At 37.4% G+C, this 14341-nt stretch overlaps 1 long non-coding RNA gene across 1 annotated transcript; it reads left to right on the top strand.

The window, feature by feature from the left end:
* Window positions 1-859: 859 nt before the first annotated feature.
* Window positions 860-10146, top strand: LOC119788556. The gene is made up of 3 exons (XR_005281489.1): window positions 860-1203; window positions 3423-3516; window positions 9971-10146. It is a non-coding gene; the product is annotated as an uncharacterized LOC119788556 (long non-coding RNA).
* Window positions 10147-14341: the final 4195 nt, after the last annotated feature.

Raw genomic sequence — 14341 nt, 5'->3', positions numbered from 1 at the left:
GTCAGGGTTCATGGTGTCCCCAGCTGTGCTGCCATGGAAACCACAGCCTCAACCCACAACTCATTTGATGCTCAGCCTTTGTTTTAAAAACAATTTCATATAAATACAAGAGTTTAGGAGTGTTTTTTTTAGATATAGGAAAACTTATATCTCTAATGCTTTGTTTGTGACATTATTGCAAACTGTTTTTCCTCCCAGATTTTTACATTTTAATTTTCCATGTTACGTAAAATTCCTGCAACCGTATCTGTCGTGTTTCTCATAGCTACCAAAGCTCGGTGTCTGCCATTGTGATCCACTTCCTGTTTTTGATCAGTGTGCAGGGTTTTTCTTGCAATCAGTGCTGGTGCAGGGTGGGGGGAGAGAGAGAGAGAGAGAAGAAAATCAATACTTTGAATATAATGTGTGGCCCTGTGGTATAAGAGAATGATTAATGTAGGGATGGCTTCTCTCTGCATCAGATGGGACATGTGTTTGTTGGTTAGATGAATGAATGAATGAATGAAATGAAGAGAGGAGAAGGAGGGTAAATGGCTCAGCTGCCGTTGACTGTGCCACCACTCCTCCTCTCTTCTCATCTCTCCATCACACCATGCTTTCTGACCATCCCGCTTAATCTTTTTGCTCTACTGTGGTATTATGGGACCAAAGACTAACACGTACAGGAGTTTATGGCCCAGTAGCCCCCCCTCCACAAAAAAGCAGCCCCCAACCAGATTAATGAGAGCATGTTACCACGATGACCCACTGAACGAGGAGGGGTTAAGGGGTGAGGGCTGAAAAGGCAAAGGGAAAGGGAAGGAATCCGGCAGACAGATTCAGGCTGAAGCATGAGGCAAGAGGAGCAAGAGCCTGAAAAGGAGAGAGTAAGTCTCGGTCATAGAGAGGGAAGTGTGGAGGCGGGAAAGAGTGAGGAAAGAGAAGGACATAACAAGCGTAGAAAAATGTGTGTGCTTGTGTTTGCTTATTGCAGTGGCCCCACCTACCCCGCCATCCTGTTAAGGAGGCAGAGTCCCGAGGAGGAGGAGGAAGAGGAGGATAGTGGGATCCCCTCCCTCGGTCAGCAACACACACACACATCCTCTCTCTGTAGCTCACACACACACTGCTCCATGAGGCAGCAGTCGCTGAGCAGCTCTGGATAGACCACGCGAGGTTCTGCAGGTGTCCCACCCTTCTCTCAAGCCAGAGATGCTCCAGCAGGTATTAACTCATTTTCTACTTTTAGTCTTGTTTGAAATTTTCTTGTTAATGAATATACTATATGCTTTTGCTGCTTAAAAAAAATAGTTTAGATGGGAGATTTTCAATTGGAGGAGAAAACCCAAACCTTTTTTTTTGGCTCATGTGAGGTTGCATGTGCAGTAGCGTAAGGCTGAATGCCTGCTCATATAGTTGTTTACAAGCTCTACTGTAGCTGTAGAGCTGATAACTTCAGCTAAGTGGGCTTTTGCAGGTCTCACTCTGTGATATTTTCATTTTACAACCTTCTGCTGCATTTTAAAACACCTTTTTTTCATAGAGGTCCTGGCTCTGGCTGCTTGTTGCATTATTTAGCCTTGAGTTTCATTTTTAGTGGCACTCTTATAGCTGGATAAAACAAAATACAGTATGTACACCCTCTATATGATCTTTCATGTATGATTGAAGGATCTCAATCCAATTAAATTGTAAAAAGCCAATAAGTGTTTTTTTGCTCTCTATGGAAATTATTATTTATACTGAATATTTTTTTTATTCCAATTTGAAAATTAGAAAAACATAATATCTAACATTACGATGATACTGTAATTTTTTTGTCTGAGCTGCATGGTTTTGGGAGAAGATCTGAACTGGTAAATAATCCTATGCATGTGTGAGGGGGAGCACATGTCTCCTATGTAGCGTGGTGTACTGGCAGACACCCAATTCAGCCATCTCTGCTCAGAATGTAGGTACAGTAAAATACAACTTCTGTTTGAAATTACGACTTAAACTACCTAACTTTAAAAACATACTTTCTGCATTTTTGCTGTAAATTTGTAAACAACCTGCTTTTAATTCATTCATAACCAAAAGCTAATACAGATGATTATTTCTGTGAAACTGTATTTAAGGGTATATTAGTTTCATGTTGCCGTCTTTGAAAATGTGTTAATGTTTGCAAGCCTTTAAAAAAACATAATATCAACGTTATGTTTTCACATATATTTTTTATGGCTTCCATTGACCTATTAATGGTATTATTCGTAAGGTGCATGGCATGGCCAGGGTCACATCCCACAAGGGTTTGGATGGTCAGCCCCCCTGGCCGCAGCATGGTCAGATAGTAGCCAATAGGACCCAAGCTGTGGTCATCTTTCTATCACACTCTTTTTAACTGGAGGTCAAATGAGTCAAAGGGTAATAAGTTTAACCCCCTTGAGGGGCGAGAAGTCAGAGGTCACAAATAAGGCTGTAGGGAGAAGGTTTGAATCATCAATCAGTGGCACTCCTGGTTATATCTGCACATATCGATAACCTGCTCCGTTCTGTTCATCTCATTTGCATCGCATGGTAAGCACCAGCCGAAGCTGGTATTATCATAAAATTTTGAGGAAAAAAAAAACTGCAGATATATTTTAAAAGGTCCAGTTTGCAGTTCAACTATAAAATGAAATGATTGACTTTTACATTTCTATGAAACTCTTTTGCTTTTTTCAGGTGCAAGATATGCACATGTTAGCCTGTCTTGCTTTTGTGTGGGTTAACTTAGGTCAACCATTACCTTATTCTTTCATTAATTCATCTTGTTTTGTTGTTATTTTTTCTTTGTGGGTAATATCCTAATAAGCTAAACTGAGCTCTCAGAATGAGGGTAATATGCTATTTTTCTGGCATGCCCTCTAGTTTAGAAGAGCAGTCATAGCTACTTGATTTGAATAAGCCTAGGCTTATGTAAAGGGGTGTGGCCTTTTTGTGCATTTATAGTTTGTTTTTTCCCCCCAGCAAACCACTGTTCCGTCTTTTTTAAATACATTTTACTTTAATCCAATGCTGCCTAGATAAATAAAGTTAAGAACAATTGTGGTTGGTTTACAAATGTAACCTTTTTGTGACCAAACGGTAATCTTCCCCGCGTTTCTGAAATGGTGGTGTGCTGATGTTTCAGCATCTTCCAGTGGTCTCCTCCCTGGTTGATGTTAGCGATGTGTCAGCATTAAGCTTGTTCTGCCTGCTAGGCTGCTGGGGCCTTGGTGGCGACCAGCCCAGTCCAGCCCAGCCTGGCCGAGGGAGGGATCAGACATGTCTTGGCACCGGGCGAGGGACTTGACAGGATCAAGGATTGCCAGAAAAGTGTTTCTACAGTATGCAGTATTGTTAAACAGTGGATTAACATAGTATGATGCTACTTTTGATATATATATATATTTTGTTGTTTTATTTGTTTTATCTCTTGACAGTGATGGAAGAAAAATGTTCGAAAAAGCAGAAGATGCACAGAAATTCAACAAAGACCCCAGGTTATGCTCTGCACCAGGATTTCGCTACTACATGGTACGTCCCTCTGCCAAATTAGCCAGCACTAACACAAATCTATTCAGTCCTCCACGTGCATATAGCATTCTATGGGTTTAGGTGCGTAGATTTAAGGACAAGCACCCTATATAGAATGTGAGGAAGCCATTAAGCGTGTGAATAAGAGAAGTGTACATGTTGCTCAGTCAGCTAGTGCACAGACAGAGCCCATCAATCACTAATGTAGCTGCCTTGCTCTTTTTTCTGGTCCCTCAAGTCTTATACCAAATCTGGGACTAGGCATCACTTTACCTTATCTTTATTTGGGGTGAACCTTGCTTTAAACTCTTACCTCAAATCATGCTAACAGAATTTTGAAGTTTAATATGCATGTATGATAAATATCAGAGCATGCACGCTGAGATGTTTTTATTACGCACATTGTATAATTTTGGTACAATGTAAAAGTTTCCTGCTGTAGTGCTGTTTCAGTGTAAAAGTACAATAAGATGTGCAGGGTGTGTTTCCACGATATATATTTTCTTATAAGAGATCAAACTTCGATTGAGGTTTTACTGCCAGGGTAATTGTTCTAGGCACGTTTTGTACATCGTTAACAATTTTTTCCCCTAAACTTGCCAGTCTTAAACTTGTGTTTTGGCCTTATATAAAAAAGAAAAGACTTAGCTGCCCCTAAATGCTGAGCCTAACCTTGTCAGATTTAAAATACGCTGCAAAAAGTCAACAAAAGTAAATCAAAAGTATTGTTTTCTTTAAATAACTATTTTTTCTTGATTTGAGCAAGTAAACAAAAACAAAAAAAACAAAAACAACTTGCCAATAGAAAAATATGATTTTCCCTTAGAATAAGAAAAAAAGACTCCACTATGTTATTCCAAGTGCATAATATCTGATTAAGTCATTTTAGATGCAGAAATCTTTCTTCCAATGGGAGATTATTTTATTTTCCTGCTTAGGTTAGGGGAAATATACATATTTCAAGAAACTTTAATTACATTTCGATATATTTTCGCAGTGTAGTATTCCAGTATTGCCTATTAACTATTTTCAGTCTTCTGAATAGGAATAATATTAACATTAGTGTCCCAACCACAGTCCTGACTTGTTAGTGAAGTACAGTGTGTGAAGATAGGCCAAAGATTAGGGTAATGATATGGAGGCTCTCCACAACTAGAGCCGATCACCAAAGACAAATTTTTCAATATATTAGCGGGAACCTGCTGCAATTGCAAAACAAAAACAAAACAATAATTTTTCATGTCTTTTAGAAAAAGTTATACTTAATTTTCAACATACCGTTGTAATAAAATATCTATTCATTTATTCTTTACATTATGCACTTTTCATTGTTTTATCATTCTTTAAGAGATTCATTTTGATTCCCTCCTCCAGAAACAAACATTTTGATTGAAAGAAAATCATTTTAAATCCAAATCTGAAAGGAGTAGGAATAATTTAAGGCTCTACGGAAAGCCTTTTGAAGCAGTGAAAAGTTTGGAAGAGTGCAGGTGATAAGCAGCTGGTGGACTGCTTGTCGTGTGAAGATTAAGCAATCAATCTTTTGGTCAAGGTCCTGCTTATCGAATATAGTTTGAGCAGCTGAAAGATTCACGTTATGCTTATCTCCTGAACCCCCAACCACCCTTGGTCGCTACTGATATACCTGTGGGTAAGAAAACACACTGTAAAGCTTTCCATTAATTGTGCAACAATATGTAGATTGTATTTTAAGATATATTTAAATAACAGAGCACAAAGTGGTTTAAACATGTAGTTTTGTTTCAGATGATTGAATGAAACTGTCTTTTGACAGGCTTTCGTAAAACTTGTGCAGAGGCCTGCTTAGAAATGCTCTTTATAAAGGTCACAGCTTGTTGTGATACGGACAATGAAGCAGCCAATAAACTGTCCGTGAAACATGGACCTAATTGGAAAGTTTTGTCAATAACTTTATACTTTAACATGAAAACAGAGATCAGGGGAAAAAACAAGAAAATCCTCCTTCACACATTTCACAAAAATATAGAAATTTAAGCATAAAATGGTGACCAAGCTGCACGGATGACTTACAGAGGGGTCCTGATGAATAGAAGGTTTGAAGAGATTCTGCAGAGCAATTTCCTCTCGAATATATTTCCTAATCAGGGTTGTTTAGGAATCCAAAAAGAATCATCTACTGTATCAAAACCAACACTAACCCATTTATAAACAGGAAAAACACTAATGATTCTCTTTCCAGATATATTATTAATGGATAGAATATTACAGACTGTTGGTCACATCAGACGTTCTGTTTGACTCTCTCTTCTGATTTCATTCAACAGTGAGGAAACTTTTACTATAGTCACTTATAATCACTTTTTTTTTTTTTTATGTTCTGAAACCTTGACATTAAGGTATGTGGAACTACTAGAACAGATCACAACATTTTAGAAAACACCCAAACACATTATACATAACATGATAGCCAAAGGAGCTATTATTGTCTAACTTATGATTCAGCTTCACTCTAATTAGAGAGAGATGCTCATTAAGGGAAAAAGAGGGATATGCAGAGTTGGTCCAAGTAATAATCAAGCGTAGTAGCTTACAGCCAACATATTACCAAGGGGTCTCATAAAGTAGAGGTAAATATCGAGCAAAAATCCCTTATGTGTAAATTTTAGAGCTGTAAATAGAGTTGTATGTTTGAATTAGGCATCTACTGATGATCAGGCAAAAATAAAATCTAAAATATATTGAAAATATTCGTTTTAAATCTTAGTAGTCAGTCTGTTAATATTTTTATAAAATATTTTCTGCTGTTAAATATTTAATCTTAAAACCTCGGAGGCCAAATTAAAAGCTGTTTGGATGGGGCCATTCCACCTATTTCACATACAGGTTAAAAAGATTCAGAGATTTAAAAAAATCAAATTTTTATCTGTGTTAAAAACAAATGAGGGGTCGAAATAATAACTTATTAAGAATTGCTAGTCAATAAAATTAAGACAACCTGACTACCTGCCACTGTTACTGGAGAAGGTGAGTTATACACACCAATGTCGAATTGCGTTGACTCATGTCCTTAAAATATATCCATAAACTTAAAACATTTTTTTTTTACTTTATGAAAACATTATCAAATACATTTTTATGAATTCATAGCTCCTCCATTAACATTTCAGAAGATGTTTCTGCGTTCCACAGCTAACCATTTACAATATGCTAAAATCATAAAAGAAAGCGCTGACTTGTCACAAAAAAAAAGCACAAATTATATATTTTTGGGCTGATCTTTCCAAACCTTTGAGTTTTGGCAAAGGTTATGTAAATTTTAATTAATGTAGGGATTGTGCAAAGTTGTGATTGATGGTAGTTTAAAAAACTACCATCCTTGGACGAACTCTGGAGGCGAGGCTCAGGGTTGTCGTTCGGTGCTTGCATCACAAGTTACGTAAAGGTGATGAACAGAGGCTGAACAGGCGAGGGACAGTACCCGAAAGGTCTTAAATCTACTCCCCGCTCATTTACATGGGACATAAATTCATATTTAAGTGGCAGAAAATTGCTCGGGTGGCTGATACACTGGGGCATATAACAATATAATTGTAGTCAGACATATGTGTATGTAGGACGGTGCATGGTAGTAATATAAGATTGAAGAGGTATCGAGGAATTATGCATCCAATAACTGAGATGGGATGTAAATGTGGTGAGGAGAGTGAGTAGGCTGGTTTTTCTTTGAGCCGTTCCATGTGAGACTGCAGTGCAGAGGCTAAATGGCAGCCAGACTCATATCCAGTGACTGGCAAGAAAAGGTGGCTGCACTGCACACTGCAAAACTTACTGTTATAGCCTTTTTTAAGATGCTGTTTAACAGCAGCAAATTTTCTAAATGTACAGGCTGAAAGCAGAAATACAAGTATTGTATTATTTTTTTGGAATGCACCAATCAATTCACTACAGATTTCTATTGGCCATTTGTTCCTATTATCATAATAATGCAAAAAACATGTTTTATACAGTTTCTGTTTCTCATTAAATGCATCCAAACTGACAACTCATCATTTCCAATGGACAAGTTTAAGAAAACAGATTAGCAATGTGTACTTTGATGAATAAATGTTATGATCTTGCCAATCTTTTGTTTATTTTATTGGATTCAAAGCCTATTCTCTTTTTAAAGACCCTGCAGAACATTTGTTTGGTCTTTTGTTTTATAGTTCTTAAAAAGAAGCTTCATATCGGCGGGGAAAAGCTTACAAAGAACATCAATTTGTTTTTATTTCTTTTTGCATGACCAAAAAGATTTCTCAATTATTTTTCTGATTTTCTGTGAAAGTGAAGGGTTGCTAATTGGTTGAAATTTTTAGTTCTAATAAAAAAATCAATAAGAAAGGATGCATTCAACCCTTCAGGAACACTTTTTGTTTCTATATAATCCTTTTTTTTTTCTTTCTTTTGCATAAAAACTTACTTCAGATTAGGCGTGAGGATCAGCACATTGCAGATAAATGATTTTTCTACCCAAATTTTGTTAGTCGTCCTCCTCATCATCATCATTTTCCCTCCTTTTCTCCCATGCATTTTTTTCATCTTTAAAAAAAGGGTCCCTAACGGAAAAGCAGGGGCTAATACAACATGTCACATCGGTTCACATAGATCCCAATTGTTTTTAGCCACTGTGCAGCTCTGAAAGGTCTGCTCGTTGCATGTGTTTCCCAGCATGTATTCTTATATGTTAAAGCCATGCATATACTCTCACACAACTCCTAAGGTTTGACCCACGTTTTTAAGTTGATATTTTGGACTTACAGCAACATTTCCCTATTATATTTTGCCTGCATTCAACCACATGTCACTGAATGCAAACCGGACCATCAACAAACAGTACAATATGGCTCCCCAGGAGGCCTCCTTACAGACGTGTTTCATAATTTGAGCTGTTCTGTCTATTGTATCAGCCTCCTTTGATAAATTTACTTCCAACTGATACAATGCGTCAGTCTTTTTGTTAGAGGAGGACAATTGCTTGTACAGTGAATGTCCAGAACTTTAATGAAGTGCTGAAGCAAACGGTACAGAGCTCTGCTCCTCTTAACTGTAGATGACAGCTAATGGACTAAATGATACAATGTCTTTAGTTAGTTATTTATACTTTTACACTATAATGTTTGCTATCTTTTTTTGTTTAATCAGTTTTAAACATTTCAATTCAATACAACTTCAAATAAGTAATAAAAAAATAAGACAGAATATAACACAAGATAAAACACATAAAAAATTACAGATTTACAGATTTGGATCCACCTCTTTTAAAGGCAGTGGTCTTATTTTTCTTGGGATATCACTATCTATTCAAATGCAGCCATGTCTCTAGCTCTTTTTTTTTTCAGGACTGTCTTCTTTTTCAATGCTCAGGCTGTTGAGCTCCTTTTATTCAAAGTGAACCACAAAGCAGAGCAAGAAAATGCCTTCAAACTGAGCTGCAGGTGCACACAGGGAGGAAGAGAACAAATCCCAGTGCAATAAAGCTGCGAGCAACAATTTTAAAATACATTTCTTATTTGAATTTTAGTTGAATACCTTAATTACAGATGTGTTGCTGAAAATCTTTCAAACAAATACATTTCAAACACATTTTCCCACCTTTTTCGCATCTTTTTAACCTTTAAACACTTTAACATTTAACTGAATCACATTTTATTTTTTTTTAGGAGTTTTATTAGTTTTATCCTAAACTCTTGGGGGACAAGTTGGGGCGTGTGTGTGTGTGTGTGTGGGGAGGGGGCTCATGATGTTGGGACAGATGGTATTTAGCTCTAGCTGTGCCGAGCCCAGTGGGACCTGAAGCTTAAGAGGTTAGGCCTGTCAAAACCACTCTGCTCATTCACTGCCTAACAAAGTGTGGACTGTCAGCCTGTTCCGTTTAATAAACTTAAGATTTTTCTTTTGTCAATGCCCAAGCAACACTTTTGCAACTCGATGACCTGAATATCCTGACATTCTTCCAGCTCAGTGGCAGAGAATGCACCTTTTAGGGAGGGACTTCCTAAAAAAACGTGAAATAAATGGCTGTAGAGCATTATAAAAAAGCTGTTGGTGTTTAGTTAATGAGACCAGAGCTTAGGTCATAGTTGTAACATCATAAGAGGCATGTCTTCAAACAATAAGACAAACAAGTAGTAGATTGAATGAGTACAGGAAAAGTTTTATACATCAGTTCTCCTAAAGGGATCAAGTAATCATTTGTTGTTTTTTATTATGTTTTTCAACCATTACACAGAAGTTTTGGCTTAAATGATTAATTACAAGCTTTATGCTTCACCACAAGAGGGAGGCATACAGTAATGTACAGAACACATCATGACTGCAAAATCTGAACTTAGTAAGCCTGAAACATCTTAACTTTTAATATATATGAGCTGCTTACTTGCACAGAAACTAAAAAAGATGTGGTCTTTTTCTTTTATCTCCCAATTTGCTCCAGTGTTTGTTAAGGTCAGAAGCTGAAAGCTGGTCAGTGGGTGACCTGAGCGGGATGCCTGGCTGACATCTGACCTCTGACCCGGTGTGAAGGTTGACCCCAGATGACATGGTCCAACAATATGAGGCACGTGCCTTGGCCTAATCGCCATGGTAATGTAAGACCTTTCAGGGAAGGGCTGGGAGCAGGGTCAGGGCTGTCTTTATGCTGATTGTTGTAAGACATCTGCTGTCAGTTGACTCCCTGGATGTATCATGCGGCCAGCGCCGAACAGCTTGTACATGACAGGGCATGGGCAAGGAAGCTAAAGGCTAACTGGGTAATCTCTGCAGGCAACTGTGATGATGCATTTTGTTCTCACAATCACCTGGAGAGATTCTGCAGTTTGCTTTGCATTCTGTTCTCCACTTTTATCTATAAAATGTATTTCTAGGAGAAAAACACCATTTACTAAAATGATAAAATATGTCGATCTGTAATTATAAAGTTCAAGTTTTTTTTTTTTTTGAGCCATGCAGCTGGCTTTAAACCTCTTTTGTTCCTGACTCAGATGTCTAAACTTTTGGTGATTGGTCAAAAGAACAGAAGGGATACATTACAGTGTAGAATGAGGGCCAACAGGTGCAGCCCACCTGCAGCAAAATCTGCTTCACACTATTTGATGCTAACCCTGAAGCAGCTTTTATAAAAACATATTACTCCTCGGATTCTTAGTAACCATCATCATGCAAGTATTTAAAAATTTTTTTACTGTATAGCTTTTACTCCTCCTCCCACTGTCTCATCTTGTTCTCCACCGTTTTCTGCTGTGTTTTGGTGAAATCTCAGCTGGCAACTGTGAGTAGTTCACTAGCTGCTCTCACAATGGCCTCTGGGATTATGCTAAACGCAGCGCCTCGGCTGCTCCCCTGCATCGACCAGCATCGACGACGCCCTTTGGAGAGCACAGGAAAGGAGATGGAGGGCTCTCAATGAAGATGTCACTGCAATTACACAAGCATGTTTCATAGACCCCCTCTGTTTCTGCTCTTCCTCCTCTTAACACCCCCACCTCTCCGCTTCTCCTCTTTAAAAAAAAGAAAAACTTCTTTTAGACACTCTTTTGAAGTGCTGCCTCATCTCTTGCAGGTCTTTCATAATGCAGACCCATTTTGAATTTGCATGAATTCACCATCCAGATGCTTCTGCTGCCATCTTGCCCTATAATGATGCATACTGTACAGAATCTGCTATTGTATTATCATGTTATCAAAAGAATAATTGTGCCTTAATTGTCTGATTTTGAGTTGGAAAGTGGAGAACCACCCAAATGTGTTCATCTTAACTCCTGTTATTTCAGTGTTATGATTTCACGAAGAGAGAGCTGTCTGATGCGGATGGTACTGCATCAGGAACTGATTGGCTGATACTTCACTGCCAACAGTACCTGATGCATTGCCCTCAGTATCAAAAGAAACGTCTCATAACACCACCTGTTTTTGAATTATTTTTAATAAAAGAAACCTCTTTTCATGCTGTATTTGGATATTTTTCTCCTTGCCTCATATGTGAAAATACATATTTGTGTGTACGTTACTTTAGATTGAGAGCTTTGATGATTCAAAGCTCTCAACTATTATTAACCTGAAACCTTTTATGAGTCTATATTTTATAGGTCTAATCCTTCACACTGAAGTATTCAAGTGCAGGTTTGTGATAACTGGAATATAATATTTTCCTTTATGTTCTCTAAAGTCCAAACCTGGACAGTTGTGATTCCTATATGCATACCATTTCACTAAATAGATGTGGCTGCATTTTTGATCACTTAAGAAAGGAAAATGTAGCATTTTTCCAAAGTTGTGGTTTCTTTAAAAAAAATTCTTTCGAAATGTGTTGGCTACAGTCACAAACATTACTCTGCGTTATTATTTATGTTCAAGACAAACTCATTCCATGTTTAGGACCTATATTATGTGTTTTTTTTAGAACTAATTAACTGGCGCACATTTGAGCTCATCCCCATATTCAATATATTTATAGCTGCTTTTGCACATGTGAACAAGCTGTGCATATCAAGACATTTCTGCAAATTACCTTTTTGTCAAGAAGCCTCCAACTCATTCAGAACAGTGAGTGATCATGTCACAGACTTCTAATTGGATTCAGATCTGTGTTTTGATAGGGCCATTCTAAGTATTAAATATGCTTTGATCTAGATTATCCTTTTGTAACTCTGGCTGTAAATTCAGGGTTATTTTATTTTTAGAAGGGGAACCTCTGCACTAAAATCAAGTTTGTACGACTGCTCAAAATGTATATATTTTTTAATTGTACTAAATTTCCATTTTCTGACCAATTTCCATCTCTGCTAAAAATTTCAAGAGCATGATTCTAACATTACCATGCTTCACCATGGGGTTGGTACTGTATATACAGTGTGATATTCACCTGAGTACAGGAGTTGTTCCACATTTGGTGTGTTCCCATGCGTTTTGTGGTAGCATTAAACCTGATTTTATTTCCTTTTGATAAAGCTTTTCTTTTTCTTCACTTTTTCACAAACCACCACGCCGAACTATTACTGTGTAGATGTATTGCCATCGGATTATCCCACCTCAGCTCTGCATATCTGCATCTCTTCCAAAGTTTCCTAGCTACAGTACATAAGAGTTTAGGCAATGTCTTAACAGGTTTGCAATCAATATATTAATTTTACACAATATATAGAACAAGCATTCTCCTCCTTTCATTTTGCAGTTGTCCACTACTTTGCATTGGTTTGTCACATGCAATTTAAATAAAATATATTAAAGATAGTTGTGATTATACAAAATGTGGAATGAGATATACGTTCACCTTGTGGCTATCTGAGAAATCATGTCTCCCACCTGTTCAGACGAGATACCTGAATTCACTCAAGCCACACCTCAATACTTGTTGCACACAAACCTTTTTTTCTGCACCAAATTGACCTTTAAGGATCCAAGAATGCTCCATTTCATGGGAAAACATACTCCATTTTAAATACATGTACACCTATATCAGCCTCATGTTGGTTTAAATTAGTTCTGGTGTGCAGTAGGAGCAGGGATAAGGTTCCCTCATCTCCTGATCCGTGTTTGATACAATTGCTTTTATGATCTCAGTTTTTTTTTTATATGTATTTGATTAATTATGTGATTTATGTTTGTTTCTTAGTGTGTTTAATAACTCTGCCAAACAAAATAAATTTTAAGTCAAAAGTGAAAAGGTTGTCCTCGTTCTTTTTCCACAGTTTCTTGTACAGGCATGATCCTGGAATTTCTGAATATCACAAAATGTTTGACCTCATAAAGATCATAATCTTATTTCTCATATAATAGGGTAGGACTTCATGCATGCCAAAATGTACCTGCCGTTTTCTTGTTCACACCCTCTGAGAAGGCAGAAGATCAGCATGCAAGGAGGTGGTGCCAAGTGTCTTTCAATCTATATCAGCAAGCTGCTGGTGAGCGGAGATGCGCTACCAACTTGCCATTTCTTTGACCCTGAGAGAGAGATCCAAAGGAGCCATGCCAATTCCAACAGATGTTCCTCAAGTGCAGGCATCTTGTAAACACCATGAAATGGTTTTGAGGTTAATGTACTGGTTACTAACAGAGATCTTTGACACTAAATTTGATTACACCATCTGCTGCTCACACATCGCAGAGTAGAATTTATAAAAACTTAATTACTGGGTTCTCAGCGTGGCACGTGACTTATACGAAGGAGGAAAAGTAAACCATGGTTTTAGCCTGGTTTCCTTACAAAAAAAATTATTTTTAACCAATCTGTTTGTATGATCTAATCAAATAACCTTTGTAAAGTGCCTTGAGGTGATGTGCTGTGAATTGGCGCTGTATAAATAAACTGAATTGAATGGCAAAACTGAATTATAACATAGAAGGAGCTATATTTCATAAAGTCTTGGTGGTAAAGTTTATATGATGTTTAAATAGAAATATAAAATACTTCTAACAATTTAAATAGTAGGATACCATCTTGACAAAACTCCAACATCAAAAGTGAAACTTACAGCAGGATATTTCAAGCATCTAGTGTCTAATCTTAATGTAGACTATTATGGGCCACCATTACTGAAAATGTTATTACATTTGACAAATTACATAAAACTTGATAGTTTATCTTAGCTTATCTTACACATGACTTCATCACTGTAGTCTGGCATGGAGAGGTTAAACTTGTGGTTCTGTCGAACTGTTATTGAAGTCCTGGTTTCTTCCACTCATCTTCATTGTTAGTTCTATTAATTCTCCCTTCTTCTTCTAGAGAGTAATCAAGGTTCTGGGTATAGGTCCGGTGAGCTGACTGACCAATCGATTCCTTGGTCATTGACCCAAGTATTATCTT

This window comes from Cyprinodon tularosa, unplaced genomic scaffold (assembly GCF_016077235.1).
Source record: "Cyprinodon tularosa strain WSP-4 unplaced genomic scaffold, ASM1607723v1 ctg32, whole genome shotgun sequence".
Lineage (NCBI taxonomy): Eukaryota > Metazoa > Chordata > Actinopteri > Cyprinodontiformes > Cyprinodontidae > Cyprinodon > Cyprinodon tularosa.
This window is presented reverse-complemented; position numbering and strand designations above follow the sequence as displayed.